At 58.5% G+C, this 26,900-nt stretch overlaps 1 protein-coding gene across 1 annotated transcript in view; it reads right to left on the bottom strand.

Moving 5' to 3' along the window:
* The window catches only part of LOC141984047 (exostosin-1-like), a 169,618-nt gene that overhangs the window by 17,686 nt on the left and 125,032 nt on the right, over positions 1-26,900 (bottom strand). The gene's annotated exons all lie outside the window — the stretch shown is intronic.

Genomic DNA, 26,900 nt, shown 5'->3' with positions numbered 1-26,900 from the left:
CGCTGCCCCCCAACCCAGAGACCTTGCACACTGCCCCTGAACCCAGAGCCCTTGCACGCTGCCCCTGAACCCAGAGCCTTCGCACACTGCTCCCCAACCCAGAGTCCTCGCACGCTGCCCCCCAACCCAGAGCCTTCGCACACTGCCCCCCAACCCAGAGCCCTCGCACGCTGCCCCCCAACCCAGAGACCTCGCACACTGCCCCCCAACCCAGAGCCCTTGCACGCTGCCCCCCCAACCCAGATCCCTCGCACGCTGCCCCCTGAACCGGTCCTTGCACGCTGCCCCCGGAACCCAGAGCATTCGCACGCTGCCCCCCGAACCCAGAGCCCTTGCACGCTGCCCCTGAACCCAGAGCCCTCGCACACTGCCCCCTGAACCCAGAGTTCTTGCACGCTGCCACCCTGCCCTGAGCAAAACACCTGCCCCCTGGAGCCCAGCTCCTCTTACTCCCCAGCCCCACGCAGTGGAGGGGCCATGGGGCCCTGGAGACAGTCCAGGTCTGTTTCTCAACCCTGTCGGGGGAGTTCAACTTGCTTTTCTCCTTCCACCATCAACAAGCAGGGGGGCCGGGGCCCAGCCCTTTACACCTGTGACCCCACAGCCGATGGGTGGGAGAGGCCAGCCAGCCGAGTCAGGCGTTTGGGGCATGATGTCACCAACACGAGGGCAGTGGGGGCCGGAGGTTCCAGGGGACTGGGCTGCAGCTGAGCTAAAGAAGTAACTCCCATCAGCTGGCAGCAATAGTGGGCTGTTACCTCCTACTTGAGCCAGCCCCTGGGTTAGGGTACAACATGCACTGGGCAAGTGCGTTACTCTGAGACCTCATCCAAATTCCCCCCGGCAATGGCAATAACAAGCCGCTTCTCTCTTGGGCCCAGCCCGAGGGAGCGGAGGCAGGAGTCACAGAATGAAGCCCCCTGGCCTGTGTGCCATGCTGGAGGTCAGATGGTTCTCAGCCTTCCCAGACTCCTGTCCCCCTTTCAGGAGGCTGATTTGTCTTGTTTACCCCAAGTTTCACCTCACTTAAAAACAACTTGCTCACAAAATGAGACATACAAATACAAAAGTGTCCCAGCCCACTCGTGCTGACAAATTGCCGACTTCCTCATTTGTCTGTAGAACTTTTAGTTTGTCCTGACTTCCCTCGTGCTTTTTATGTAGCCTATTGTAAAGCTAGGCAAATCTCCAGATGAGTTGATGTGCCCCCGGCCGAGCTCTGCGTGTCCTAGGGGTCCACGTACCCCGGTTGAGAACAGCTGGTCTGGATGATCCTTAAACCCTTCTTGCCTGAAACTCAATGACAGACTTGGCCTGTGTTTTATGGAGCCCCCTGCAGAGGCTTCCCAGGTCCTCTCAGCAAGTCTGCAAAGCCTTGTGTTAGCAACACATGATGCAGCCAGGGCAATTTGGATCCCCCCACCCCATTTATTGTTTGCTAAAGAATATGGGCTCCCAGCACCAATGATACCCTTACTGGCTCAGCAGGGCAGTAGCCCAGGGACTAAAGCCCCTCTGTTCCCATTTGCAGAGACCTGTCCCCCCGTGGGCAGCCTCCGCACTTTGGGCCCCCCGGTAATTCAGCCTTAAGTGGGCTAGAAACATCCCTGGGAATTGGGAGCCCAACCCCACCACTGCCCGCAGGCTGCTTTTCTCCAGGCCCACGAGAGAGGCAGCCGAGTCAGTGAGAGGCGGCCCAGGCTAACTTAACAGTGGACGAGAAGCTGGATATGAGTCAGCAGTGTGCCCTTGTTGCCAAGAAGGCCAATGGCATTTTGGGATGTATAAGTAGGGGCATAGCGAGCAGATCGAGGGACGTGATCGTTCCCCTCTATTCGACATTGGTGAGGCCTCATCTGGAGTTCTGTGTCCAGTTTTGGGCCCCACACTACAAGAAGGATGTGGATAAATTGGAGAGAGTCCAGCGAAGGGCAACAAAAATGATTAGGGGTCTGGAACACATGACTTATGAGGAGAGGCTGAGGGAACTGGGATTGTTTAGTCTGCAGAAGAGAAGAATGAGGGGGGATTTGATAGCTGCTTTCAACTACCTGAGAGGTGGTTCCAGAGAGGATGGTTCTAGACTATTCTCAGTGGTAGAAGAGGACAGGACAAGGAGTAATGGTCTCAAGTTGCAGTGGGGGAGGTTTAGGTTGGATATTAGGAAAAACTTTTTCACTAGGAGGGTGGTGAAACACTGGAATGGGTTCCCTAGGGAGGTGGTGGAATCTCCTTCCTTAGAAGTTTTTAAGGTCAGGCTTGACAAAGCCCTGGCTGGGATGATTTAATTGGGGATAGGTCCTGCTTTGAGCAGGGGTTGGACTAGATGACCTCCTGAGGTCCCTTCCAACCCTGATATTCTATGATTCTATGATTCTATGAACAGCGACTCCCCGATCCCATCGGATAGAGGAGGGTTTCCATAGGCAGTGGGGCGATGCTCAGACAAGAGTCATCTCCCACGCAGGGCCAGCGAGAGAGGGAGCAGGCAGAAGGGTGCAGGTTTGCTAGCCAGGCCACCAGCCACCAGGTGATTGTCTCAGGGTCCTGGGACCTCCCCCCTCCCGGGGTTTGACAGGGCCAGGCTCATCTAATCATGTTTCCAAGGCACTTTAGGACCTTCTGCCCCCCTCAAAACCCTCACCCAACGCTTCCGCAGTTTGGCCCACATTGGCCTCACCATGACTCTTCGACCATCCCTGTGAAGGTCATCACCGAACAGGTCACTGACTCCGTTTGAGTCTAACTGATTTATTTGGGCATAAGCTTTCATGGATAAAAAACCCACTTCTTCAGCTGCATCTGAAGAAGTGGGATTTTTATCCACGAAACCTTATGCCCAAATAAATCTGTTAGTCTTTAAGGTGCCTCTGGACTCCGTGTTGTTTTTGTGGATACAGACTAACACGGCTACCCCCTAATACTTGACTCCATTTCGTACCATTCACGCATCAGTCAGACACAAGTTACGGGGCGCAGCACGCATGTAACCGGGTTAGCACCTCTGGCCTGTGCTCTCCAGGCCGTCAGACCGGAGGATCTAAGGATCCTTTCTGGCCTTTCACTCCAGGAAGGGGTAACGATGATCAAACAGGATGAGCAGCATCCGACTTGAGTCCACCAGAGCTGCATGGCTTTCCCGCAGTCCCCTGAGTCCCGGTGGTTTTGCAGGCAGGAGGCACCCGCGTAATAAATAAATGAATGTTGATGAAAATTCCCCGCGCTTCTGACAGAATTATTAAAACCAGCCTGATGGCTTAATGGGCTGTCACTCACGGGGATGCTGCTGCTTGTCGCTGATATGTCAGCGGCCGCATCGTTACTCTTAGACACGCTCCCTCCAGCAGAGATGCCGACGTGACACTTTAATAGGCTGGCGTGGACGTACAGCACGTCTCCAAGCACTTGTTGGCATTCGCCGCGCGCCCGTGTTCTCCATCCTTCCCCGGCGAGCCAGGGTGTTTTTCTTTTCGACTAAAGGGGATTATGTAAATGGGCATGCAAAGCAGCTGGGGCCGCAGGCGCCCGGGGAGATGCTGGCACAGGGCTTAGTTGGGAAGGTCTGTGGGTCCCTGGGCTCAAGATCAGAGGAGGGGTGATGGTCCTGGCTCTAGGATCAGCTGCCTGTCAGAAATCGACTGGAGTTCCAGCCCCACATTTGGGGCCCCATCCGTAAGGACCCTCTTCCGGAGTCATCAGCAGAGATCGAACACAAGACTGTCAGCACAGGCCCACACCTCTCACCCTGGCACCCCCCATAGGGCGGGCCTGCCCCCTTGCCACACTGTCCCCCAGGGCTGGGACCGCAACCCTCACCTTGCAGCCCCCCGTATGGGGCAGGCGCTTACCCCTCGCCCTGCCACCCCAGCAGGCATGGGCCCAGGGAACATGCCCACGACTGGCGGCTGGCCTGTGCTCTGGAAGGGAGCGCTGGCCCACCTTCTCTGCGGAGAGGAGGCTGTGTAGTCGGGATGGCCTCCACCTCAGCAGAAGGGGGATCAACCTCCCAGGGGCAGACTGGCCAGGGTAGTCAGGAGGGGGTGAAAAGAGAGAATAAATGAGCACGCAGCACAGAAACCGAGAGGGTGAGAAGAAAATCAATCAAGGAACCAAAAGGACCTGCAGCGAAGACATTTGCGGATTGCCTCCATCCCACTGTTAGGAGCCTGGGAACAGACAGGAGGACCTGGCGTTGATCACTTATGCCACTCGTTGGTATCACTGAAACCTGGCAGGACTGAATGTTGAAATCAATGGTTATGACCCACTCAGGGCAAGAGGAGAGGGGCACTGTACGTCACAAATAGCGTTCCCTGTTTCCAAGTCACTGTTAACTCAGGTCACAAGCTTCCGGGGGGGTGAACTGGGGCTCACGCCCAGATCTGGAGCACCAGGCCTGCCTGCCGGCTCAACGGGGAACGAACTCTCGGGAGCAACAGGGACATGGACAAGCAGCCGGAGACGCCAGGGGCAGACGACGGGAATGGAAATCCCCAGGCCAAGCGCTGGAAGCCAGAGTCCGCGTGATCCCTCTAGCCTCATGAGCACGGCCAGGGGGGTCAGACCAAAGGTCCATCTCGCCCAGTGTCCTGTCTGCCGACAGTGGCCAGTGCCGGGTGCCCCAGCGGGAATGAACAGACCAGGGAACCATGGAGTGATCCATCCCACCGTTAGGGGGATTGATTTGTTTCGCAGTCAGGAGTGACAGAAGGTGGGTGGGGCACCAGCACTCGAACTGTGGCCCTGCCCCTACCCCACCCCTTTCCCCCAAGGCCTGGCCCCCATGCCGCCCCTTCCCCTGCGGCCCCACCCCCTTGCTCCTCCCCTTCCCTTCCCCCCTGCTGCTCGCTCTTACAGCCATGGCCCCCCGACCCCAGCTGTTCCGGAGCCCCTGGTTGCAGGAGCCCGGGGGGCTCTAGTCCGGGATCAGCAGCCTTTGGTGCTGCACAGACCCATGGAATAAGAGGCAATGTGATGCGCCACAGGTCATGCAGCGGGTCGGAAGCAGGACCCAGGCAGCCTGAGCCCCATGCTCTAACCACTACCCACAGCTGCCTTCTGATGCAATGAGAACTAACCCGGCCGTCCCAAGAGGGTCTAATGCCACCGAATTTTGAACCCGGAGTCTCTCCCCAGTGCCGCAGTGTAAATATGAACCCTGGGAAGGGGAGCGCTCTCATTCCTCCGAGCTGCGGAAAGCCCCCATCCATCCGGGCCGTGGCCCTGAGCCACCGCAGAAGAGATCGATGGTCCAAGTGCCCCCCACCCGCCCACCCCAGGGACACCAGGTGCTCGCTCTGCGTTCAGCCGAACTGCGCAGGGCTTGTGGGCAGGACCTCGGCCGTTTAAAGGGATGGAGCCCTGATGTCTAAGCTGCTCTCCTCCCTCAACAGCATAGATCCAGCCCCTCGGTGCAGGTGGAGTCTGGGGCACTGTCCGATTCGGCTGCTGGAACCCTGACTCGCCTTTCTGGGGGTGGGGAGGGAGAAAGGCCTAGTCATGGTTAAAATACGGGGGGCCAGGAGTAGAGCTCTATTCCTGGCTCTGCTACTGAGCCACGTACCCGCTGTGCCTCAGTTTCCCCACCTGTAGATGAGGCTAAAGCTGACCTGCTTCCCAAGGGGCGAGGGCCTCCTTCCAGTTGCCCCCCCCCAACCCATTGTCTCCCGAGCGGGGAAAGCATTTGGAGATCCTCAGGCTGATGGGGGCTAACAAAGGGCAGAGGATGGAGTTAACAAGTTCTCGGTGGGGGTTACACGTTGGAGCCCCTGAGGGGTTCTGAATTCAGCGGGGAGAGGGTGTGAGCCCCACTGCCCTGGCTAAATTCCTTCGGATCCTGCCAGTCTCCCACTCCAGCTGTCCAGGCAGCTTCAGTTGCAAACAGGATCCATCTACCCTCCTTGTCCGACTCTTTACACGGCAGCCTCTTTCACAGGTGCTGCGCCCCACCCCAGAGGCGGCTGTATGTCCGTGGCGGGCAGCTGTCTGGGCCGTCTGCAGAGCACTTCGGGACCCCTGAGAGGAGGGCAGTCACTGACTTCCGGCTAGGGCAGAGATAGGGAGCAGCTGAGGGCCGGTCACAGGACAGAGACACAGCGGAGGGCCTCTGTGTATTTCTGGGGCCCCCATCACTGCAGCATGCGAGCGCCCCACCAGCATGAACGAACCTGGCCTCACAGCACCCGGGCAGCAGGGAAATATTCCCCCCTTCAGTCACAGAGGGGAGCCGGGGGCCCAGAGAGACTGACCGCTGTGCCAGGGTCACACAGAGCGGGGGACTGGACCCTCCTGATTCCCAGCCCAGTGCCCTGCCCGCACCGATCCCCGCTGCCGAGAATCCTTGGGAATGGCCTGGCCCTAAGGAAACCCCCTGGGCAGCAGCTGGCCCATGAATGAAATACGACCCCCCGCCAGGCCTATCAGCAGGTAGCCGCACGGCTCGGGGCGTGGGCAGCCTCAGGAGAGCAGCAGGGAGTGGCCCCTGCCAGGTGCTGGAGGTCGCCATGCTGGTGGTGGCGTGTTTTCCCGGGGGGGGTGGGGGGGGGTTGCCATTGTATTGCCTTTAGGACGAGCTCTAGAACACTGTCCCGCCACCCTTAACGTTCCCAACCCCTCCCCTCGGACGGTCAGCCACATCCTGTGTCCCTTTGTCCCCAGTTCTCCTGCTGGGAGGCCGTGCTGCGGTGAACAGCTGCTGCGTTCCACCCCAGAGGTGGCTGCATCACAGGAGCGGGGTCTAGCACTTTCTGGGCAGGTTGGGCCCCGTGGGACAAAGTGTGCCCTGGACCCCCAGGCTGGGATTTCAAAGGGCTGTCGGGGAGCCGGCTGCCTGACTCCCACTGAACAGCAGAGAGATCCAAGCCCCTGCCCCCCTTCCCCCCCGGCTCTATAAGTAGATTAACGCCTGCCTCCTACGGGGAGAATCCCTGGCATGAGCCCACTGGGCACCCCGCTAGGGCCAGGAGTGAACGGGGCAGCTGAGCGAGGAGCCCAGCATTTAGGGCAGATTAGTTAATTGTCGTGCTGCTTGGTGTTAATTACCCAAGGTCCAGGGCGTTTTAGGTTGTCAGAGGGATGCTGGAGGGGAAAGGCTGTACAGTAGTGATGAGAGCTGGCAGAGCGCGGGACAGTGACAGATCACAGCGCTGGCTCGCCTCGCTGCCGGACCCCCACAGGCTGGAGCAGCCCGGGTCCGAAGCGAAGGTGGCTTCCAGGCTCTCCTAACGCGCTTCGATGTATTTACGTCACTGTTTGTCTTCTTTGTGCCCATGTTACTGCATTCCAACCCCTGCCCAGCCCTGTCAGAGTCCCACCCCTTCTTCCCAGGGGCAGGCACCAGCTACAATGGCTGGCAACAGCCCGAACCAAGGCTCTGGTCAACCCAGCCGCGCGGTCCGGGCCCACCTTCCAACACAGGGCTCTGTCCGACCACAGTCCGCAAGCAGGGCCCGATTAACACAGGGGCTTTAGGGGCTGCAGCCTAGGGCCTCGGGCTAAGGGGGTCCCTGCAAAAATAAATCCATAATTATATACGATCCAGTGGTCACCAACCCGCTGATCGCGATCGACTGGTCGACCCTGGAGCCTCTGCCAGTCGATCGCAATCTCTGGGCTGCTAAAAGCCCATCGGCACAGCAGGGCTCAGGCAGGCTGCCTGCATGCCATGGCCCCACGCTGCTCCCGGAAGTGGCCGGCTGCGGGGAAGGAGCTTGCAAGTGCAGACAGCGCACAGAGACACGCTGCCCCGCTCCCCAAGGGGCGCCAGAGAAGTGCCAGCAGCCGGCCACTTCCGGGAGCAGCATGGGGCTATGGCAGGAAGGCAGGCAGCCTGCCTGAACTCTGCTGCGCCGGGAGCCACCTGTGGTAAGCGCCTCCTGGCCGGAGCCTGCACCTTGCTCTCAGCCAGTTAAGGGGCTCCTGGGGGACATTAGCAAGGCAATAACTAGGCCTGATTAGAAGGGAAGAAGAAAAGGCCCTAGACCCACCTGCCCCAGCCCCGGTAACGGAGCCAGCATCCCCTGTGTGGCTCTAATTAGCACCTGAAATACTGTTCCGGCTTTTCAGAGCAAGCTGTGAATTAGCCGCAAGGGGCAGGCAGAGAATCTCCCCCTCCTGTTGCGGGCCGGACGTCGGCTTGACTCAGGCGGGAGCAGTGGGAGGCCAAAGCCAGCTTTCTCTGGGCAGCCCCCGACTTTCCCGTCTCTCCCGGTGGGGTGGCCGCGCCCCACGATTCCAAACCAGCCGAGAAGTGCCGTTGGAAGCCCCTTTCCTCTGAGCCCCAATCTCACCTCTAAGCGGATGAGCTGGCAAGCGGCTCCCGCTACCCACCTGTTTTTTGCCTGTGTAACAAGTAAACAAATTAGTTACATTTTTGACGATCGCATTAGGCCGTTTATGCCACGAAGCATGAACAGCGCATCAATCCATTAAGTCATTAAAAGGCAACAGGCAATTTAAAAGTGTATTATCATTGTACTGGGATGACTTCTGGCAACAGCTGCCGCTGAACCAGAGACCCTATTAAGCAGGGGTGAGTGTAGGGAACATGTGTGCAATGAATTATCCCGTGTAAAAGGAGCTGGACAGTGGGGAAAGGTGCAGGGTGTGTGTGTTAAACACCATGACAGTGGAGTTTGCAGCCCTCTTGGAAAGACTGGGACTGTTTGCTGTAGGGCTGAGACACGATGGAGAGCTACAAATTAATGAATGGCGTAGAGCGGGCAACTCCGGCGCTCCAGTTCAGCCTCTCATAATGAAAGAACAAGGGCATGTGCTGAGAAAGGCAGCAAAACAGGATCAACAGAAATACACACAATACACACATAGCCTCTGGAACTCCCTGCCACAAGACAGGGTCGCGGCCGGGAATCCAGCACGATTTGGGAAAGGACTGGACTGCGGTGAAGGAGAACATCTGGAGTTCCAGCAGAAAGGATTTAAGCAAACCAAAGCTAACCTGTTTGGAAGGGAGACACATCTTCGTGCTTCCAGACACAGGGTTTCCTTTGACTGCCGGGGCATTGCCCCTGGGGGAGGTTATTCCATGATGCTGACTGCAGGGTTCTCACATCTTCCCTGTAAGATGAACCCCCGAGTAGCTGCACCCCACAATCCTCCAGCAAAGAGCAGAGAAATTATCATCCTAGATCAGACCCTTGGCCCACCGACTGCAGCCTCCTGGCCAGTGCGAGACTCTGCAGAGGAAGATGTGATTTGGGTCTGTGGCGGGAGCTGCGTCCACACTGCTGGAGGACAGGGCTTGGAGCGGAGTCCCAGCAGGACTCGGGCTCTGACCCGCCCCCCTAGCAGGGGCCGAGGACCCAGGCTGACCAAGTCAGACTCATTGGTGCGCGGACGGAAGGGACGCCTGGGCTCCAATGTGAGCCAGAACCCGGGCTGAGAGCGCAGTGTAGACGTATCCTTAGCGGGGCTGAGCGCTGTAGATTAGACACAGGGCATCCCTCTCTCTCCCTTTCCCTGTCCGTATCCCTCTGTCACGGAGTGCCCGGGCGATGCTCTGGAACTGCTCCCCATGAAGCCAGGCAGGACTCTGGGGCAGTCGCCTTCCGGTGAGCAGCCTGTCCGCAGGGCAAACAGCTCACACGGCTTCCACCTTCCTGGGTCTGACCGCGGAGCATTCCGCATCCTCTGCCCCTCCGTGTGCTTCCCACAGCGAGACCGCTCAGGCGGGGCTCCTGGGGAAGCCAGAGGGTCCTGCACCCCAACTTCGCAGTCAGACGGGACTCTCAGCCAGCCAGTAAAACAGAGGTTTATTAGACGACAGGAACATGGTCTAAAACAGAGCTTGCAGGTGCAGAGAACAGGACCCCTCAGCTGGGTCCATTTTGGGGGCAGTGAGCCAGACAACCACGTCTGCACTTCACTCCATGTCCCAGCCAGCCCCAAACTGAAACTCCCTCCAGCCCCCCCTCCTCTGGGCTTTGTTCCTTTCCCAGGCCAGGAGGTCACCTGATTCCTTTGTTCTCCAACCCTTTAGCTCTCACCTTGCAGGGGGGAAGGGCCCAGGCCATCATTTGCCAGGAAACAGGGTGTCGGCCATTCTCTGTGTCCAGAGCCCTGCACACACCTGCCCTCTAGGGCTCTGCAGTGATCATACACCCTTACCCCACCACCTAGATACTTAAGAACTGCATAAGGGAAATTGAGGCACCCCCACAATATTCGGAGGAACCATTAAGAACAGTCCCACTTCGTCACACCCTCTCTCTCACCCTTCCCACCTCGTCCAAGAACCATGGGCTCCAGGCTGTGCTCGAACAGGCCGATTGCCTAAAGCTCCCTGCCCAGCCCCACAAGAAGAACAAAGGAGAGTGAGACAAGGGGCAGAGCAGCTCGCAATGATCAGAAACGCCTGCCCAGCCTATGCCCTGAGCTCCCATGGACCTGTCTGGGGATGGTGCAGAGCCCAGCCCGTGCTCCAGCTAGCGTGACCCGCTGCTCAAGTGTGTGTCACTTTCCTATCCTGGGGTGTCTCCACAGAGGCCTTGTCTTCGCTCAGATTTTAACACGACCAACTCATGGGAAGAAACCATCGTTTTTCTTAGTGGGGAACCTATGGCGGATACCAGCCTACTACTGCTGCCCGCGAACAGGGTTACTCCTTCAGCTGAAGTGACAGAGGTTGGCGCTGTGGTGCTCCAAGTCCTGTGTTGAAGGCCTGTTGATGGTCCGTGGGAGGGATTGCTACTCTAGTATCTCCGAGCCCTGCCAAACTCTCTCCCTACTGCGTCCCCGGGTATTTATGCTGGGCACAGCACTGGGTATCTGCCCTCCTCACATGCCAGCTCTAACCCTCCAATGACTCCTCAGCACAGTAAGGGCCGTGCAGGGTGACACTCCACCCCAAAAGCAGCTCTCTCAACTTCCACCACTGTTCGCAGGGGCAGCCCAGAGGCAGGCCTATGCCCCAGGGACTGACTCTGGGGAGGAGACATAGTGCTAGGTGGAACAAACACCAACTGTGGTTCTGCTGGCTGTGTAACATGATAGCTAAGGGTGTCACAGCCCCTCTCGTGGCTAGTCCACTATCGGATAATAGTCTACTACTGCTACCAGCTAAAGGAGTCACTCTTGTAGGCCTGGCGGAGGTCTGTGCCGCGGGGCTGGAGATCCTGCTGACAAACCATTGCCCCAAACGCAGAGATGCTGCTGTGTTAAGGCAGCCTTGAAAAACCCTCCCAGCCTTTGTTCCGATGGGAAATTAATATCCATCTGGCTTTCCATCGCCAGCCCCGGGGAAAGGGCCGGCAAAGACACTTTGTCCTGGGCCTGGCACATTTTCACGCTAGTTTTGCAAGGCTGCTCTGTCCGGCCATACACTGCTGCCCCCGGCTGGACAGACTCAGACCTGCTCACGTATCTGGAGGATTGGCAGGATTCAATTTCTATCGGGGAATGTCTGGACACATGGATTTCCCCCCACATCCACAAACCCACGGCAAAAGATTTCCATCAACACTCATTGAAACGTACAGAGGCAACGTAAGGAAGGGCTGCTGGAGCACTTAGGAGCGTTTGCCCTTCGCACATGTACTTGGTCTGGTTTGATATGGGACGTTGGCAGTTTGCGTTTTAACGGCTAGGAAGCTTTGATTTTTGGAATCTCGCCATCTACTGTCATTAAATAATTAAAATCCACAATTCTGCCAACCTGTGAAACTAAATAGCTATAGAACCAAACCGACCCACAACACCAGCCATCAGAACTGCAACAAAATAAACGGCGAATTCTGTCCACCCGACATCTGTGAGCTCGTCCCCTGGTGGCTGGAGGCGGCTCTGAGAAAGACCTACCACCACTGACTCAGTAGCTAAGGGCAATTCTCTCCCGGTCTCTCCTGGTGAAATCCCGTGTTGCTCAGCACAGAGGAGCAAAGATTTCTTCCATCCCGCCACTCCCTAGGTGTGGAGTCCAACCTGCCACGCCCTTTCCTGGCCTGCCCAGTGGCAGTTCTCCCTTCCTGGCAGCTCTGCATCCTACATGAGTCCCTCTCTGCCTCAGTTTCCCCACGGCAAACATGCACATGCCCTTCCCGCTGTGCTGGCCCACGGCGCTGCTTTCTTCTGAGCGCTGCCCCTGCACAGAGACACCAGTCTTCAGCCTGTCCCAGGGGCAGTGACAGCTGGGGTCCCTTCCAACCCTGATCTTCTAGGATTCTCTGATTGATTCTATGACCCCCTGCTCTGCTGTCCAGGGGGCTCTTTCACAGCCTGGCCCCGGGTGGGGCAGACCTCAGCTGGCGGCTTTAATGCAACAAGTCTCCCAGGTGACGGAGGCGCACTGCCTTGTCTACACTAGGTGTTAACACCTTCCTGACCGCAGTCTAGACCAGGCCAAGGAAAGTGGCCTTTGGCAATGGACCAGGCGGGACAATGGCTCACCTGGGGATTCGAACTCCTGCCCCCGTTTTTCACTGCTGGCCTGGGTCAGAGTGAGTCTCCCTTGAAGTCCAAGGCCACATCCATCCCCCGTGCAGCGCTGCAGGAGTTAAACCCGAGGGAGCAGAGCCCTGGGTTTTCGAGCTACCCACAAGTTGCCCGGTGATAAGGCAGCTCTGTGGTGCATGGCTGCAGACCTGCCTATGCCCCTGCTTCAGCGGCTCTTCCCAGACACCTTCCTGCCCCCAGCCCGGGCTCCACGGAGCGAATTAACCGCGGGCTGGGCCGGCAGGGGCGGAGGCGGCATCAGGCGATTGATCGGGGATATTTTTGTCTCACTCGCCCATTCCTTTCCGACAAGCTGCGGCCTCTCCTGGGGGAAGATTTTGTGCTGCTCTTTTAACATTTGCTTCTGGCTTTTCCTGGAACTAGCGGCCGTGTCGGTAATGAGCCGGCAGGATGGCAGCACGCCATTGGCATGGCAGTTCCGGGCCAGACCCGGCGGCTCAGCGCTTACTGCACTGCTGGCTGGATCGCTGAGTGCAAACGCTGAGGATCTTTGCTTCTGTTGGCTCAGGACGGATTAAACAGGCTGTGTTGTCCAGTGGTCAGAGCACAGGACTGGGGCTCAGGACTCCTGGGTTCTGCTTCTGGCTCTGCAACTGATTCAGTGGCAGGACACATAGGCCAAGACGGACAAGAGTGACTCGTGATGTGGGAGGCTGAGACTTTGTGACACGTTAGAGGTCCAGTTTTCACAGGGCGGGTGCTCAGCACTCACTGAAAATCAGGCCCTTTCCTGGTGTCCCAAGCGGGGCCCCCAAGGCCACTAGTCGCTTTGGATCTGAGAGCTGCTGAAATTGGTGGGAGTGGTGGGTGCCTAGACATGCGCTAGAAGCGCAGATTCTGGGGCTGCCCAATGTGACGAAGTAGGACTGTTCTTAATGTTTCCTCTGAATAGTGTGGGGGTGCCTCAGTTTCCCCTAGGCAGTTCTTAAGTATCTAGGTGGTGGGGTAAGGGTGTATGATCATTGCAGAGCCCTAGAGGGCAGGTGTGTGCAGGGGTCTGGACACAGAGAATGGCCGACACCCTGTTTCCTGGCAACTGATGGCCTGGGCCCTTCCCCCCTGCAAGGTGAGAGCTAAAAGGCTGGAGAACAAAGGAATCCGGTGACCTCCTGGCCCGGGAAAGGAACAATGCCCAGAGGAGGAGGGGCTGGAGGGAGTTTCAGTTTGGGGCTGGCTGGGACATGGAGTGAAGTGCAGACATGGTTGTCTGGCTCACTGACCCCCAAAATGGACCCAGCTGAGGGGTCCTGTTCTCTGCACCTGCAAACTCTGTGTTAGACCATGTTCCTGTTGTCTAATAAACCTCTGTTTTACTGGCTGGCTGAGAGTCACATCTGACGGCGGAGTTGGGGGGCAGGACCCTCTGGCTTCCCCAGGACCCCGCCTGGGCGGACTCGCTGTGGGAAGCGCACGGAGGGACAGAGGATGCTGAATGCTCTGAGGTCAGACCTAGGAAGGTGGAAGCCGTGTGAGCTGTGTGTCCTGCAGACAGGCTGCTCACAGAAAGGCGACTGCCGCAGAGTCCTGCCTGGCTTCATGGGGAGCAGTTCCAGAGCATCGCCCAGGGACTCCGTGACACCGAGACGATGTGGCTGCCACGTGACTGCTATCTGCCTGGCCCAGGCATCCTCTTTTGGGGTCGGACATCTGTGCAGAGACGTGACTGCTACCCTGGGGCTCCAGCAGCCCGGCTGGAGAAACAATCCCTGCAAACTTCGGTGAAAGCTTAGGGAGAAAGGTCAAGCTGAGCTTTGCTGCATTATCACTGATCTCCATGTTAATGAAGCCACAGGCAGGAGGCGTGAGGTGGGAGGGGGTTTGATTGGGACTCTCCACAGTGTGGGGACCCTTCCGGTGCAGGTTGGGAAAGGCCCCTGCGGACACCCGCTCACCAAATCGTATTTACTGGGAATCTCTGGTTAACGGAAACCTCCGAATGAAACTGAAAGACGGGTGCAGCCAGACGCCGGCCGCTGCGGGCACGTCCCCCAGCCACACACTGTGCGACGCCCCTGGGGACATAGCGCACAGTCCCCGAGCTATGATCTGAAAACTTACCCCTACGCAGCTGCTTTGGACTGAGCAGCACCGGGCTCTTCTGAACCACCAAGATCAACCTGGGACAAAAACACCTGCCAGCGCACACTCCAGGCTTGGTCCTGTCCTGCCAAGCCCATTAACAGACGGCCCATGGCCTCTCCATTGGCCCTCTCTCTGTTCCAGGTGGAGCCCGCGGCCCCTGACCAAAGCGGTCCCGTCCCTCAAACTTGGCACAGCTGAGGCGGGACCATCTCTTTCCTGTTGCTGGCAGGTGGAGCTGGCCGTGGGTGGCTGAAATGCCAAACCGCAGCTGTTGGGATTTGAAATCGTAACACTTGGCTTCTTTCTGTTCTCCGCAGCCAGTCGCCTCAGCTTCCCCAGCGGGGCAGTGACAGCCAGCGTGAGGCTGATTTTGTGACAAATGACAGGAGGGTGGGGAAGCGCTGGACTGGGTTCCCTAGGGAAGGGGTGGAATCTCTTTCCTTAGAGGTTTTCAAGGTCCGCCTTGACAAAGCCCTGCTGGGATGATTTCGTTGGGGTTGGTCCTGCTTTGAGCAGGGGGTTGGACTAGATGACCTCCTGAGGTCTCTTCCAACCCTAATCTTCTAGGCTTCTACACCGAAGAGAGATGTGAAAACCAGCCAGCAGAAAGCAAGCACCACTCACGAGCACACTCGCTCAGCCAGCGTTGCTGTGGCCTGAGAACTGACGCTGCAAAGCACCCACCATGCTTCGGCCTGACCACAAGAAGCTGATGGCGAAATCCGGGGGCTTTGCAACTGACCACCAGGCAACTTCTGAGATTCGAGGAGTTCTGACGTGGGCCTCAGGCACCGAGGAACAAAGCCTGCTCTCAGCGCCAGTGGTGGGAAGCCAGAGGGGACCAGCACTGGAGTCCGTGTGGTTCCAGCTAATTCCCAGGTGAATGCAGGGCATCCACTTGGATCTGCCAAAACCGTCATGACCTGGGTCCTGGCTACCTTAGAGCTTGCCTCTTCTTGCACTGGTTCCATCAGCTGCGACTCTCACACCGGGAACCTGGCAGCCCTAGTGCATGTGCGGATGCCAGAGGCCTGTGTTTCCCCAAGGGATTTATACACACAGCGGCACATTTTCAACAGTGCCGAATCCCCACTTTCAGAAGTGGCCCAGGAGCCTGATTCGCATTGCCTTTCCCTGGGGCTTAGGTCACCTAAGCGCCTCTGAAGATACCACCCAGCACCTCTCATCCCTGCCGGGCTCTGCTGCCTGCTAGGGCTGTGCGGACAGGCGGCCCCTTGCAGGAGGTGTGTAGCTTAGCACCTGGGGCTACCCCAGCGGGATGCTGGCTCTGCTGAAGGAGTGAAACGGACAGGCCTGACTCACCTAAGCCCTGCAGTCCCAGTACCCATCATCCGTAGCACTTCCAGTGTGATTCCAGCCATCCACAGCAAAGCACAAAGGGGGGGGGGGGCGCTGTCATGGCTCCCATTTTAAAGGAGGAGGAAACTGAGGCATGCAGCAGGTCAGGGGCAGAAGTGGATCCCAGGGCTCCTGGCTCCCAGGCCAGGCGCTTGCCACCAGGCCCTGACACCCGTGCAAAAAACGAGCAAATTCACCCCCCAAACAAGCCAGGTCCATCTCAAGGCGGATTAGCAGCTAGCTCCACAAACATGCTTCCTAAAGGGGAAAGCGTCTCCCAGAGGAGCTGTGTGATCTCCTGCCCGAAGGAGATTCTATGGACCACAGAGATGAAAGAATAATTTCAAACTCTGAAGAGACCTGGAGGGGAATGGCACGGTCGGGGGCTGGCGGTGAGCGAAAGAGAGCGAGATGTTTTGCCAGTACACAGCTCGGAGGTTTATTTTCCATTCATGCCGGGACTTTCTGGCTGTATTTATCTTTCAGCTCCGACAGTGATCTGGCGACCCGGTATAATGCTGCTGACATTATCCTTTAATTAAAGCACTAAAACACGCAGGAGCTACCATGACAAATCACAGAGAGAGAGAGAGACTCCGGGCAGGGTGTCCGCCCGCCCACGCCAGCCGAGCGAGCCCGGAGCGGGCGGCCCATGCGCCATAGCGTCTCTGTCTGAGAGCAGAGTAAACAGGTGATTGAGGCTGAAGTAAAAGCTAGTGCATAAATAACCAGCGGCTCCAGGGCTGCAATAATCCAGACCTCGTGCTGCTGCTACCTGGCAGCATTCCCAAAGGGCGGCTCGCACCACCCCGAGCTCACAGTGCCCTCCTGCTCTCAGGAGCTGGGCAGCCCGGAGGGTGGGAGGGGACACCCCCGGGGGGTGCAACCCAGGGCGTGGGAGGAGACACCCAGGAGGGCTGGGCAGCCCGGAGGGTGGGAGGGGACACCCCCGGGGGGTGCAGCCCAGGGTGTGGGAGGAGATACCCAGGAGGGCTGGGCAGCCCGGAGGGTGGGAGGGGGCACCCCAGGGGGGCTGTGCAGACCAGAGTGTGGGAGGAAGGGAACCTGCTTTCTTGCCCAAGGACAGACGCGAGCGAAGGGTCCCATTTCCAGGCCCAGCATGGGGCTGGATCGTGCAAAGGCTCGGCTGGGGGCTTGACACTGCGCCACCCAGGAGGCAGAGATGAGACGTGACCAGGAGACCGGCCCCCTGCCCAGTGGGTGCTGGGGGTATCTCAGAGGTGACACGTGCCCAGAGAGGCAGCAGACAGCCCGTACTCAGTGTGCTGGGTTTACACATAAGCCGTGACCATGGCTGCGTGTGGGGCCGTCCTTTGGGATCCGGCCCAGACTCCAAGCTGCAGGGCATCTCCCTTCAGCAACCAGGGAGATGACCAGCTACTCCTGGCCTGATCCCCCACTGACCACTCGGCCTCCCCACAAACCCTAAGCCCGTCCTCCCCTGGAGTGACGCCCAGGCAGGGAACAGGGCTGGGTAGTCACAGCAGGCCTAGGGGTTGGGGGGGGGCCAGAGCCGTGAACTGCGGGCAGTCCAGGGACAGATCCGTGCTGGAGCAGCAGAGGGGCATGGGGGTGAGGCTGGGGAAATGGGGGACATATCGCACGCAGTTGCTTAGAGGAGCCAGAGGAAAGAGAATGATCCAGCCACCCCCCCACCCACCCACCCTACCAGTGCATTCTCTGAAGTTTGCAGGGATCGTTTCTCCAGCTCCAGGCTGAGGCAGGGGGTTGGGGTGTGGGAGTGGGTACGGGCTCTGGGCTGGGGGGGTTGGGGGGGGCAGGTTCTGGGGTGGAGCCAGAAATGTGGGGTTCAGGATGCAGGAGGGGGCTCCAGGCTGGGGCAGGGCGTTGGGAGGTTGTGTATGGGGGGGAGGGCTCCGGCTGGGGGTGCGGGCTCTGGTGTGCGGCTGGGGATGAGGGATTTGGGGTGCAGGAGGGAGCTGGGACGGGGGTTGGGGTGAGGGGGTGAGGGCTCTGGCTGGGGGTGCCGGCTCTGGGGTGGGGCTGGGGAGGAGGAGTTTTAACGGCACCGCTAGCCACGCAGCACCAACACCAGACACGGGGGGCACCGGGCCTGCAGGGACGCACAGGGAAAAGACCCCTACCACAGCCCCAATACCACTTCCTGCGGCCCAGCCCCCCAGCCCCCAGCCCCTCCCTCAGGCATTGCCTCCGCGCTGATGGGGAACAGCCCCCCCTGCAGTGTGTTAGGTGATTTGGAAGCTGCTTCCCCACGGCCCCCAGAGATCGCGGGTGTGACGAAGTGGGACTGTTCTTAATGTTTCCTCCGAATATTGTGGGGGTGCCTCAGTTTCCCCTATGCAGTTCTTAAGTATCTAGGTGGTGGGGTAAGGGTGTATGATCACTGCAGAGCCCTAGAGGGCAGGTGTGTGCAGGGGTCTGGACACAGAGAATGGCCGACACCCTGTTTCCTGGCAACTGATGGCCTGGCCCTTCCCCCCTGCAAGGTGGGAGCTAAAGGGTTGGAGAACAAAGGAATCAGGTGACCTCCTGGCCCGGGAAAGGAACAAAGCCCAGAGGAGGAGGGGCTGGAGGGAGTTTCAGTTTGGGGCTGGCTAGGACATGGAGTGAAGTGCAGACGTGGTTGTCTGGCTCACTGCCCTCCAAAATGGACCCAGCTGAGGGGTCCTGTTCTCTGCACCTGCAAGCTCTGTTTTAGACCATGTTCCTGTCGTCTAATAAACCTCTGTTTTACTGGCTGGCTGAGAGTCCCGTCTGACTGTGAAGTTGGGGTGCAGGACCCTCTGGCTTCCCCAGGAGCCCCGCCTGAGCGGTCTCGCTGTGGGAAGCACACGGACGGGCAGAGGATGTTGAATGCTCCGAGGTCAGACCCAGGAAGGTGGAAGCCGTGTGAGCTGTTTGCCCTGCGGACAGGCTGCTCACCGGAAGGCGACTGCCCCAGAGTCCTGACTGGCTTCATGGGGAGCAGTTCCAGAGCATCGCCCGGGCACTCCGTGACAACTGGTGGCAGCGGTGGGATGTACTGCACCCCGTGGATGGCGCTTCCTGCAGTAAGTGACTGGGGAGCAGTAAAACAAAGGGGGATTGAGGGGGACTAGGCGTGCTGAAGATTCAGAGAGAGACGGTTTCAGGGGGCGGTTAACCCCTAGGATTGTGTGACCAGAGAAAAGGACTTTTGCAGTAACAGGGTCCCCCGGGGGACTGCAGCGAGCGGTCCCAGGGGCGGAGGAGTCTGCAGCTCGACCCTGGCAAAGAGGTGGTGACCTCGAGAAGGGCTGGCACACTAGGGGTTCTCCCTGGAAACCGTGGGGAGCTGCGAGCACACAGGCCTGTGAGTCCACAACAACTTGGGAAGAGCGGAGTGATGGCCTGTCACCGTCTCCTGAAGAAGGACATTGTAACCCTGTGCAAAAAGAGAGGGTTGCGCATTGGAAAGTTCACCAAAGCACAGTTAATCGTGCAGCTGGAGGAGGATGACCGCTCTAAGGGACAGATTCCTGACCCCAAATGGGGCTATAGCAGGATCTGGGAGCAGCTGGAGTGGGAGCCAGGCATCGCCAAGACTCCTGTCCCCGACCAGACGAGGGTCTTCACGATCGGGTTCCCCATCCGGGGATCGGAGATGGAAGGGATTGGAGCTGAGTCCGAGAGAGCTAGAGGACCGTGAGAGACAGCGAGAGCCCGAGAAAGAGCTGCAGAAGCAGCAGCAGCATGAGCTGGCGGTGGGGGAGCGGAGAGGCCTAGGGAACCTCCCCGGGGTGAGTGGGGATAGACCCCGGGGGGCCAGTTCCGCAGGGAACCTTGAGACTAAATTGCTGCCCCTGGTTAAGGAGGGGGGGGATGTGGATGCCACCTCACTGCCTTTGAGCAGGCTGGCGATTTGAACCAGGGGGACCCTGCGGAAAAGCCCCGGTGTCTAGCTCCCTTGCTGGGTCCCAAGGCCACAGACTCCGTCAGCCAGATGGGTGGGGAGGTGGACAGGCTCCCACTCCTGACCCCAACCTATATGTCTGTGTGGAGTTTCCTGGGACCAGGCCCCTCGGACCCCCAGTGGGAGCGGAAGGTGATGGTCAATGGGGAGACATTCCTGGGGTGGCGAGATCCTGGGACAGAGAGAACTGTTGTCAGGCCCTGGGTGGTGCAGCCTCAGAGGTTGAGGGGCTGTGTGAGCTGGGTGAGGGTCCCAGGGACGAAGCCCCTCGCCCTGCCTATGGCCCAGATCCCTGTGCAGACCCAGGAGGGGTGGGGCTGGCTGGTCGTTGGGGTGCTCCAGGACACCAGCTGCGAGACCCTGTTGGGGGGTGACTGTGTCTCTTTGGGACAGGATCCAGGCCCTGCTCCTGTAACGGCCAAGGGTTTGAATTTGAATCCAGGGAACCAATCGGTGGAGAGGGAAATGGTCAGTGAAAATGCAGATGACCTGGCTGGCAGCAGGGAGGAGCCGCTAGGCTCAGGCTACCTGCCTGCCTGTAAGCAGACCCCTGGGGCTGGGTGGGACAGAGAGATGCTCCCTGCGCCCTTGCACTCTGGAGAGGGGGCTCAGGCTGGCTCTGTTGCAGTGAGGAAAGCAGCGAGCTCGCTGCCTACCCCCACTGGCACAGGAAGGGCAGCACTGAACACAGTGGGAGCTGAGACCCCAGCTGAGTGGGGGGAGACACAGGCAGGGCAGGGGATCTGTTGGGAGTGGCAAGGTGCTTGGTAAGGAAAGTTTGGATGAGCCTAGGCAGCCTTGTGAGCTGATGGCTGTGTCTAGTCAACAGTGTGGGAAGGCGAGGAGGGTGGAAGATGAGTGTCCCTGGACCTTACCTGTTAAGCTGGGTGGAGAATTGGGACAGTGAAGGAAACATGCCTGTGTCTGTCAGGGGTGTTGACTTGCCTATGGAGGGAGCTACCCCAGTCTCCAAGCAGTTGTCTGTGACCAGCCTTGTGTGCTGGGACAAGGGGAATGAGATCCCAAGCTGTGTGTCCGGTAAAGGAGAAAGTGTGTCCGGCTCTTCTTGGTCTGTGGAGCAGACAGAAGGGGCCTTGCAGCCTGTGATGGTTGAGCGTCATGCAGTTGTCTCAGAGCTGGTTCTGGATTCAGCTAAAGCCCAGGAAGGGAAGGGTCCTAAGTTTGTGTCTGCTCAGGAGAATGGCCCTGTAACTAGGTCGCATCCAGTTAGTGTCTATGTAAAATCCCAGAGACCAGACAATTCTGGTGCTTGTATTTTGCCTGTTGCTCGTGTGTGGTTGGGAAAGGGTGTCGCAACTCTGTCTAATCAGGGTGAGATCCTAGCCAGGGCACAAGGAGAGCGTGAAGGTGATGTGATTGTGTTACCTATGGAGGGTGTGGAAACCTGTAGCAAGAAGGAAAAGATTCCTGAACTTGTGTGTGGCAAAGGGAAGGAGAAGGCTTCTGACCTTTTATCTAGGAAGTCTGTCAGTTTGCCTGAAAGGGGATTGTGTAGGTATCCGCCGGATGGGCCAGAGGTAATTCTGGATGTAAGGGAGACCCAGAAAGAGTCTGTTGTTGCTCAGGAACGTGTTCCTCTAGAGCAAGCCCTAGGTAAAGAGGGTAAGAGCAGAATTTCTGGGAGGGGTGAATTGTTGCATAGAAAAGCCCTAGGGAAAGGAATCCTCATGGAGTCTTTGCAAGCAGTTTACTGCCACTGAAGGGTGTGAAAGTGATTTAATCAAGAAAGTTTCAGTTCCTAACAGCCAGAAATTTTCTGTTGTGAATGGATCCACTGACTGTCCTGTTGAAAGACCCAGTGGGGATAGCTTTGAGAAGGTCTCAGATGGAGTGAAAGCTGTTAAGAAACTTAAACAGTCCTATAACCAAGTGGCTGTGTTTGGCCAGCTTGTTGGGGAGAAGACCCAATCCAAGTTTGACCCCCTGGGGTTTTGGGGTGGCCAAAGGGCACGGGCCGCAGAAAACTTCCCACATGCGGCCTGCGAGTGCTATTGACCACCCCCGACCTAAGGGAGGGCGTGAAACTGGAAGGGTCTGGTGTAACTCCTACCAAGGAATGGCAGAGACGCTGGGGCATCCATGGGAACATTGATGGCTTCGAACTTCCCCAGGTCACCGGCTAAAGTGACCCCGCTCAGTTCGACCTCGAAGGGGGAGAGATGTGACGAAGTGGGACTGTTCTTAATGTTTCCTCCGAATATTGTGGGGGTGCCTCAGTTTCCCCTATGCAGTTCTTAAGTATCTAGGTGGTGGGGTAAGGGTGTATGATCACTGCAGAGCCCTAGAGGGCAGGTGTGTGCAGGGGTCTGGACACAGAGAATGGCCGACACCCTGTTTCCTGGCAACTGATGGCCTGGGCCCTTCCCCCCTGCAAGGTGAGAGCTAAAGGGTTGGAGAACAAAGGAATCAGGTGACCTCCTGGCCCGGGAAAGGAACAAAGCCCAGAGGAGGAGGGGCTGGAGGGAGTTTCAGTTTGGGGCTGGCTAGGACATGGAGTGAAGTGCAGACGTGGTTGTCTGGCTCACTGCCCTCCAAAATGGACCCAGCTGAGGGGTCCTGTTCTCTGCATCTGCAAGCTCTGTTTTAGACCATGTTCCTGTCATCTAATAAACCTCTGTTTTACTGGCTGGCTGAGAGTCCCGTCTGACTGCGGAGTTGGGGGGCAGGACCCTCTGGCTTCCCCAGGAGCCCCGCCTGAGCGGTCTCGCTGTGGGAAGCACACGGACGGGCAGAGGATGTTGAATGCTCCGAGGTCAGACCCAGGAAGGTGGAAGCCGTGTGAGCTGTTTGCCCTGCGGACAGGCTGCTCACCGGAAGGCGACTGCCCCAGAGTCCTGACTGGCTTCATGGGGAGCAGTTCCAGAGCATCGCCCGGGCACTCCGTGACAGCGGGTACCAGGGCAGACTGGCTCCTTGCTGGGCGAGGGAGCGGACTCTGAGAAAGCCGGACCTAGAGTCCTCGGAGCCGCATCGCTCCCGGGGTATTCGAGAGAGACGTGGGGGCGGGGATGTGACACCTCTCCCTGGACCCAGCTCTGCTGGGGAGAGAGAAAGGCTGTCGAGCGTACACAGAGCCCATCTCTCTCGCCCCAACACAAGCTGGGGCAATAAATGCGAATACCTCACCCGCCTTGTCTCTCTGAGAACTCAGGGCGTTTGCCAAGGGACACGGCCCAGCAGCCGCTCCGGGGGGCAGCCAGGAACCTGCCTGCAGCAGCGTCCCAAGCTGGGTTTGGCACGAGCAGGCCGCCCAGCAGGAAAGCCACCTCCGTTTCGGGCGGCGACACGGCCGCTGGAGTCCCAGACGCACAGGTAAAGGAGCCTGTGTGCAGAGGGGACAGGAGATCGGCTCGGTTAGACTGGGGCTCTGTCAGCGCCGAGGGCTGAGCACACGAGACCCAACCTTCCGGGCTGGGAATCAGAATAATCCCCGGCTTGGTTTGTCCGTTTCAGTGGGGCTCTTCAGCTTTTCTGGAGAGGCCCTGGCAGGCTGGGGGACTCCCAGGGCAGGAGAACCCAACAGCGGAACTGACTAGGAACAGACAGCAACGCTGCTCGGGCCAGCTCCGCCGAGACGAGACGGGTGAAAGCAAGGGAGCTAGATTCCAGGGCCAGATGCTGCTAAGCGCTCGCCGTGCCGGCACGAGCCCCAGTCCCAGTGCACGCTGCCCCGAGGAAAGATTTCCAGAGGGGCTGGGCCCGGCTTTTAATGGGAATTGTGGAGAGCTCAGTCCCGCTGGGAATCAGGCCACTTAGATGCCCAAATCTGGCTTTTGGGGCCTAACTGGGAACGTTGGCGAACATCTCCAGGAGATGCTGGTCGGGACAGCGAGCCGGTGCGATCTCGACCTACCCCGCAGCTGTGCCCTAAAAGCACAGCCTAGGCCTTGCAGCCCTTCCCAGGAAGCCTCCAGGAAAGGTTCCTCATGACACTTGTAATTAGCTAGTCAGTGTCTTGTTACTACATCCCCATAGACCCTGGGCCAGGAACAGCCCCCCCGGGGACCCAGGGGAGGGCTCTGCCACTGACGTGAATGGCAATCCAGAAGGGTGCACGCTCGTGAGTCTAACTGCAGGACTGGGGCCCAAGAGGGTTTCATGCAGCTCCTCTCCTGGGGGCATCTAACCTCATAAAACGACAATGACAGATGGGGGGCTAGGAGGCGGGGAAGGGCAGCTGGGCACAGTGGAGGAGGGGGGCAGGATCCAAACCTGAATCCAGAGCTTCACAATTCTCCCACGACGACGGCCCTGCTTGGCTCCTGCTGGTATGACGGGCTGAACCAAAACCCTGCATCCCAACTCGGCAGGGGTCAGCCCTGCTCTCCTGTGGTAGGAAAGAGGGGTCTGAGTTGGCCGATGCGAGGGGCAGGGGAGCCCTCATTAAACCTCAGGGAGAAGAGAGCTGGGCCACGGGACCCTGGCTCCTTGTACAAACTATCTTGAGCTCTCCTCGACTTTGCTCAGGAGTGAAAGCGCCACTTGGAAAATCTGCTGTTTTCAGCAGACACCGAGACACCGAGAAGCCATTTCACCAGCTCCCACAGAGCCTCTTTAAATAGACCAACGTCCCCTAAGAGGATCTTGCAACATTTTCCTTTTGCTGCCCAGGCCCAGCCTGGCTTTAATTACTGAAAGGACTGGCTTCAAATAGCCCTTCGCAGCCACCCTTCCTGGATCTGCTGAGCTGGATCAAAGCAGCCGCAGGTCTGGGAGCTTCGCGCCCAGGGCGATGGGCAGGCACAGAGCACGTGCCATGCCAGCCTAAGCAGGCAGGACACGCCGTGGCCTGAAGAGCCAGGCTCGGATCCATCTGTCGACCTCCACGATGCCAGGCTCAGCCCCCTTCAGGACCTAGGCCCCCACCTCCCTCACAACTCCTGGCTCCGGCCACTGGCTTGTCCCCTGACCACGACTCCAGCTCTGCCCGCTGGTTCTGCTCCGACCACTAGGCCGTGCTCCTCCAGGCCGGTGCGTGACGCCCCGGGGCCCGGGCTCGACACTGCTCAGAGGCAGCACCGCACGCCGGGACGCAGGGTCTCCGTGCATTTGGCTGCGGTTGAGGTGCCGCCCTGGAGGCACTGGGGACCAGGCGCCCCGTGGGGGCAGGCGCGGGTGACACTGGCAGGCCTGTGGTTCGGCCAGCTGTCAGGTCTGGGGAGCGTTTCCTTTGTCACTGAAAAGGCCCCTTTCCACTCCTTCCAGAGATCAAAGCGCTGCTCTGAGGACTCATCCCTCGGCGTGAAAAGCTGCCGGTCCCATTGGCAGCGGCAGGACCCGTCCACACATTCGGGTGCCTCAGATCCTGATTCCACGCTCTGAAAGTGCCACGTTCAGAGAGCGCCAGGCAGCAGCCCCCGCCCGCTTGAGCCGCCTACAGGCCACCAGTGCTCATTTCCGCCCAGCCCCTGGCGCTCAGACCCTGCTGAATTTCTGAGCCGTTCCTTTCAGAGGTGGGATTTTTCTTCAGCACTCGACAACTCACAGCTGCCCCCCGGGACCCCTCACCTGCCTTCTGGCTCCATTTGGGGTGATACCAGCCACAGGTCGGTCATGGAACCACAGCGGGCTCCGGGTGCGGGGTACAGGCAGGTGCTGGACAGGGAGACTGAGCATCCTCGACACATGACAAGGGGGATCTACGTTTTCTTCTAGGTCGTCGATAAAAGTGTTAAATTGCAAAGGGCCAAGAACCGATCCCTGCGGGACCCCAGTAGAAACACCCACTCCGTGAGGATTCCCCATTTACAGTTACATTGTGAGACCTATCAGTTAGCCAGCTTTTAATCCATTTAATGTGTGCCGTGTTCATTTTACACCATCCTGGTCTTTTAATTTAAATGTCTAAATGTCGTGCGGCACCAAGTCAAATGCCTTACAGCAGTTTGCTACATCAACACTATCGCCTGGATCAATCAAACCTGTCACCCCAGCAACAAAAGATCTCAAGCTAGTTTAAGAGGATCTATCTTCCAGAACCCCGCGCTGACTGACAGGAATTACATTACCCTCCTTTCATTCTTTATTAATCAAGTCCCACTTCCCTCTCGCCACTGTCCCTCAGCATTAGATCTCGCCTGGGGGGTTGGGATGAGCCAGGGCCCGGGCCCCTCAGTGGTAGGACTTGTCTATGGTGTCCTGGAGGCTGGGGTCCCAGTGCCGGAGTTCCCACCCTGTCTGATGAGGAAAGAGTCGCACACCAGACTTTCTTGGCACCAGCAATCACCCTAACAAGGCTCGGTGTCTATTCACAGCCTGCTTCCAAAAGCCATCGCTTGGCACCAACATGGCATCATGCAGCCTGGCCTTAAGTAAACCCCGCCAGCAGGCCCGGGCCAGGCTCAGGAGGCCTGAAACCTGGGCAGGGGGCTCCAGAATCCCCTGCCCTCTGGTCAGAGCTGCCCCGTGCTCTGGCAGGGCCCCGTGTGAGCTGCCAGCAATAGCTGATTTCTTAGCAGCGCTGACATGAATCCCTTCAGTGCTTCTCCACACCAGAGAGTCCCCAACAGGGCAGGGGGCGCAAAGGGCAACCCAGAGATGGCGGAAGCCAGCCCTGAGGGCACCACGTGTGATTTCTCCGTGACTGCTCCGCGAGGAACACCCTGACTGAGCCCCCCTGAGCCTGCCTGCTCCCCACTACTGTATTGCAGGGCCTGCCTGAGACACAAAGCCCATGCTACCCTCTCTCTGCCTTCCAGCCAGGGATCGGCAAGTGCTTTACCCACCCCAGGGAGCTCAGCCCCATGACGCCATACTGCTGAGGCAAAGGGACTTGCCCAAGGTCATGCAGGCACGCAGCGGCGGAGCTGGGAGCAGAACCTGGGACTCTCAGACCCTGCATTCACTCCCGGGCTCTGCCATGCAGGTCCTTGCATGAGTCCTTTAGTCTTACTGTGCCTCATTCCCCCGTTCTGCCTTTCTGTCCTGCCTCTTCAAACTGCACGCTCCACAGGGCACAGACAACCTCGTCCCCCGGTTTTGTGCCTCACCTCCTGGCACAACGGGACCCTGATCTCAGCTGGGGCAGCTAGATCCC

This window comes from Natator depressus, chromosome 3 (assembly GCF_965152275.1).
Source record: "Natator depressus isolate rNatDep1 chromosome 3, rNatDep2.hap1, whole genome shotgun sequence".
NCBI lineage: Eukaryota > Metazoa > Chordata > Testudines > Cheloniidae > Natator > Natator depressus.
Note: the sequence above shows the minus strand (reverse complement) of the source record. Positions and strands in the feature narration are given on the sequence as shown.